We start from the raw sequence: 5,878 nt of genomic DNA, 5'->3' as shown, positions 1-5,878 counted from the left end.
CAAATTAGCTTTCAAGGAAAAAAAAAGGAAAAAGAAAAATCTGTGACACTCTTCCCCACAAATGGACTCTTGAAAAATATTTTCACTGGCTGGTGTTTCTCTGAACTTATGAGACCTCCCAAGATATTTGGCTGAAATGTTCAAGTTCAGCATGGACAGTTCAATTCCAGATTTATGTTTAGTAAATTTCCTAATGTTTTACAAGCTAAAACCAAGAGATCTCAGGATTACATTACATGGCAGCATTTAAGCGAAAACACAGTTTTTCATAGATTTTTTCATATTTTTTCTTTTCTTTTCTTTTTTTCTTTTTTTTTTTTTTTTTTTTTTTTTGCCATTGCTGTGAGCATTCTGCGGGAAGGGTTTTTGTCCTTGGCATAATAATATTTAATAAACCATAATGTCACTAATTTACCTAGGCTTTTAATGAGACTGGTGTGAAAAGCTCTATTCCTTTATTCCTGCATTTTTAAAATGAAATTAACTTTGTTCTCATCCCTTTGTCTTTGCTGGGGTCTGCTGTTCTGCTATTCTTGAGCTTTCTAGCCTATTTGATAAACTGCAATATAGACACTGCCAGATGAAATGTATGCTGCATTATCACCTCCAATTAAGCAGCTGGGCTAAGTGACCTCACCAGGGAACAGGAGTCTCTTCTGATCGCTCAACCCGGTGTTACTACTGCCTTCTGCTTTAAATTTGCATTTCTTGGGCTGTATCAGGCAGTTATAGGGACTTTATATGAGACAAAAATGCTGCCATTGGTTATCCAGCCATGCTGAGGAAAGCCATGCCATGTCACAGCTGCTTCTCCAGGGAATGCAGGCAACCAGAACACCCCAGTGCCCCCAGACACTCAGAGGACCCTGCTCCATGACACCATGTCGTGGTGCTTTCCCTGGAAGAGGAAGAGCAGCCAAAGTAGCATCAAAGACAAGTAAGACACCATGATCGAGTGTCTAAATCCTCTGCTGACCCTGAATAATTCATCCAGCTGGGTGGCCAGAGGTGTGGTGCTGTGGGACTTCACTCTGGTGCACACTCCTGCCTTTTGCTGAGAGGAAAGAACCTTTTAGAGTGACCTGAGGATCGGGAGCCTTCACCTGCAGCAAGACCTGGAGTCTGTCTTAGCTGATACCTGAATTGATTTAAGCCAAGGACTCTCAGGGCCATGCTGGGTGTGCTCTCACCTGGGGGAGCCCTGAATGCGCCCTGAGCTTTGCTCTCCTGTCCTGGGGGATGGCAGCACTGCCATCTGATCCCACACTGATCCCTCTCCCACAGCCTGCAGCTTCTATTCTTTAATATCAACAGGGAGCTTCAATACTCCAGAGATCTTTTTTCTTTTGTAAAATTTATAAAATGCCTATTGAAGTACCATTCATGTTTAAAAGCCTCTCTCTATCAAGGCCTCTTGGATAAAACACAACAATATAACAAACATTGGCCATTAATAATAGAGAAAAAGTCCTCCCCTGTGTTATCATTCATCAGGATGATGTGTTATTAGTTTATAGATATATATTTTTTAGTTGAAGATTTTTTTGGCAGCAATTTGGCCTTCAAAATAATGGACTTGGCTGTATTTAAAGCCTCGGGAAAATAGTAGTTTTGAGAGAGGTTCAACAGTGAATGAATCGGATTTAGAGAGGAACGTCCTTTGCAGTGAAATAGAAAAATAGTGCCATCTTTTGGTCTGAGCAGCTCAGCCAGCATCATGGCTGAGGGTCAAGAGCCCAAAACCACTGGCCACATCAACAGCTGGATTTAGCTCTGGTTATTACTGCCTCTGAAATTCTTATTTTTTCTTAAAACCACAATAAATTCTGGATTTAGTACATATGCAAAGGAAAGAATGTTTACCCCGGAGGTCAGGGCTCCTATTTGCTGTCCCTGCCATGCCCAGCTGCATCCTTACTTACACCTTATACTCACAATTTTGCCCTGGGGTCTCACTTACCTGAGATTCCAGCTGTAAACCAAAAGGGCAGATGCCATCAGCACTCCTGCCCCTCCTTCCTCCACGCAAGGAAACAGCTTTGGGGGATTTAAAACTGCTGATTTCCAGCCCTGGTTTGACAAATTGCCAGGATTTAATTCTAGTGCAGGGCTCTGAGAATCAGGGGAGAGAATTTGAGCCTCAGCTAGTTTTACATTCAATTGTAGACTGATTAAGGATAGTATTAGCTCAATAATCAACTACATAAAAGGGTTACACTCCCCCACAGAACATGCCACACCAGCATATTTTGCATTCCTCTCAAAAAGATGAATGTAGCTTTTAATCAGTATTTTTGTCTATACACCACCTTTTCCTTTCTGATCTTACAAATGGGAATTCTCTAATGCTTTTCCTTTTATTCTACAAAACCGACTTACTGAAACAATTTGGTAAATGTTTCATTGTGCTGAGAAAATGACCCATCTTGCAGCACTTTCTCCAGAAAAAAATAAACATTACTCTATACCACTGCCTCTCAAAATGTTATTTTTCTTTCCTAGGGCCATAGAGAAAACAATACTCTAGTTTTGTTCCAAATATCTGAAGTTATTTGACACAGAAAATATCATCCATGAGCCAGGACCCAGACATGTCCTGCAATTAAGATCTCGAGTTATTGACTTTCCATTGACATCAGGAAGTCTATTAAATGCTGCTGTGGGCAATCTGTATTTGACATTGTCCAGGTACACAACACACTGGCAAAGCATCCAAATGAATGACAAAACCCCACAGAGCTGCACAAACCCCCTCAGGCCACCAAAGCAGGACAAGGCTACATCTTGATTAGTCAGCAAAGGCTGCTGATAGTAGGGATGGGGAAAATCTTTGTTCACAGGGAAATGACATCTATTAAAATGCTGCATGACATGTTAAACAAATACATATGTATTGAATTATAGAGGTATACATCTAGATAGAGCTTGAAGACAAAACAACAAGGACACAATCAACATGTAAAGTCAACAACAGAGTAATTTCAACTGCTTAGCTCAGTAGAGATGCTCACATTCCATGGGGAAAACAGACACATTCCATCACAATTTCACTACCCAAACTTCCCTTTTTTATGCAGGTTTTTATTATGCTGTTTCTTCGGGCATCAGGGTTGGTTTGGCTTTTTGGTTGAGTGTTTTCTTTTTCCTTTTACAGGGATAAACCCATACAGGGAGTTTCCTCTGACCTTGGAGACATTATGAGTAGCTTAGCAATCATCTCGGATTTTATTCAGGCTTTAAAAGTGAGCAGGAGTGTTTGCACAGACTTCACTGGGATTCAGAGTCAGCTTCTGAAATGTTTTTCCTATAAAGACTCTAATGACATTGTGCTGGTTTTACTACTGCTACACTAAACCTTCTCACAAGTGACACCAGACTTTTCTGTCTGTAATGACTGTCATCTGCCAGCTCTACTCAATGCCCGCTTATCTTGCTCAACTTTCACTTCCCAGCAATTAGCAAAAGCAATATTAAAATTCCTCCCTAGGCATCTGCTTCCCATAGCCAAAAATTTGATGCTTTAAAACCACTGGTAGTTTTTAATAGAACAGCAAACAGAGTAACTAAAATGCAAAAGGAGGGAGAAGAACCCTAGACTGCAATAATAATTTAATAATAATTCCATGTACAGCAATTTTATTTGTTCTTTGAAGAGAATATGTTCCAAATTTACATTTCTTTAAATATCTTTAAGAAGATGCAGCATTTAAGAACCAGCTACACTAGATTAAATGCAAGACCTGGAATAAAATCATGAAGAACACCCCTGTAGGTTCTACATCAGCTTTGTGTCACAGGATCTTTGTACTTGACTCACTACACATATGGATTTCAGGAACATGAACAAAAAAGGTGTTTCTTCTGGGGGATAAAAATATCCCAGCTAGAGATTAAACAGTGTTCTGTTGCATAGCAAATATTATCAGCCTAAGTGGAAAAGGAGTTTCCTGTGGATCCTGGCCATAAGGGAAGCAAATTCCCCACTGCTCACAACAGATACTGCAATGCACAAGGACTGCATCCTCTACCCAGGGAGTTTAAGAACTTCAGTTCCTATTGGACTGGAATGTCCCTGCCCATGGGAGGGTGTTGGAACTTGGTGTAAGGTCCCTTCCAACCCAAACATTCTATATTCCTGTCCTTCCTCCAACTGCTGGATGGGCAAAGTGACCAGATATGGCACTTTGGTGGAAATTGGTCCCAGCTCCCATGTCCATTCCCCAGCAGCTGACAAGTCCAAATGTTAACATTTCCTTTTCACCTTTCAAAGAGGCCACACATTCTTCCACAGCACTTTATATTCATGCTTGCAGCCCTGACACAGTGATGGAGCTCTGCAATTCAGGCCCTGGTGTTCTTCGATCCCTTGCAATGCACAAAACAGCAGTGTTGGGCTTAATGCTATTTCCAAGCTCTCAAGCTGCCTGTCACTGGGTTATTGATCTGAAGAATTCAAGCTGGCCACACATCATTTGCCCAGTGAAAAGCCTGGCTGGCTATTGACACTCCCCACACGCCATCCCAGCAGCCAGCGGTGACAGAGTGGGAACCCCTGCCTGGCACACGGCTGCTCACTGGGCAGAACCAGCCCAAAACCAAAATCAGTGCCAGCACCACAGATCTGGGTTAACAGGCACCATGGGGTGTCCCCTGCAGTCACTTTGCTTGTTTGACAGGATTAGATAAAACATATCATGACACCTCCAAGTCATGCGTGTTTGCATTACCTGTGTAAACACCTGGTGCCAAACCACTGGCACACAAACCATGGCACTGAAGTTCTTTATCTGCCTGTTCAGCCATCTGTGAAATAATAATAATTCAGATTTTAAAAAATGAACCCAGCACATTTCTAGTCCTCCCACCTTTGCTGGTCAGCAAGGGGTTCTCCAGCAGCATCACCGGCCCTTGTGGATCAGCATGGTGCCACACAGGATTCCCTTCCCGTGGAGGAATAAATCCTGCAAATAAAACACACACTGTGGGGATTGACACACCCAGACTCTGCTTATGCCAGCAAAGCAAAGCTAGTTCATTACACCAGTTTACCAGTATTTATAGGTCACTACATTTGTACAAACAACATTTTCCACTCAGACCCCTTTGTCCTGGTCCCCTTTAGAAACACAGTCTTCTCGATGTTCCCTCTCACACTAGCAATGTCCCTGTTAACCTCTTTCCCCAGCAATTTCCTTGTTATCTCCTCTTGTCAGAGCAGTCAGCATCACCAGACATGATGCCTTCACTTCTGTTCTTGCCTTAAATTTACCTCTCCCTTGGCTTTCACTGCACCAGGGCCAAAAGGTTGGCAGCACTGCCCAGCTCAGCTTCTGCAGCTGTCTGATCTCCCACAGCACCCCACAGCTCCAGGGCTGTGCTGCACATTGGACACCCCAGGAGGGCCCAGCTCACACCTTCCAGGGTGACACTCATGCATTTAAACAACCCAAGGCACCCAAGAGCACGTGCCAATGCTGCCATCCCTCTTCCCAGGGCTCCATCAGCACAGGACAACTCCCTCTGGCCACAGGAGACATTTCCATGTGGTGGGAAAGGGCACAGGTAGCAGAAGCATCAGCCACTGAATCTGTTGATTCATATTTTCCCTAGGCTGGAGGAGAAGAGCCATGACCAAATTGAGTCTTTTTAATTGGTAATTTTCAACTGACCATATTTCTGCACTTCTGAAAACCCCACTGAAGGCCTGGTTTTTAAACTGTATAATTCCTGACAATTGAGTTACTTTTAATAACTGCTTTAGTCAGGAAGGTCTCTACAGCATAGCAAAAATTTTACAGCAAAGTCAGGAGAGGAAGCACCATCCTCCTGTGAGGAGATCCGCAATGGAACGGCCGCCTCCAGAGACAAGGCAGCAGGA

Source organism: Geospiza fortis, unplaced genomic scaffold (genome assembly GCF_000277835.1).
Source record: "Geospiza fortis unplaced genomic scaffold, GeoFor_1.0 scaffold55, whole genome shotgun sequence".
NCBI lineage: Eukaryota > Metazoa > Chordata > Aves > Passeriformes > Thraupidae > Geospiza > Geospiza fortis.
The sequence above is the reverse complement of the archived record's forward strand: the minus strand, read 5'-3'. Positions refer to the sequence as shown.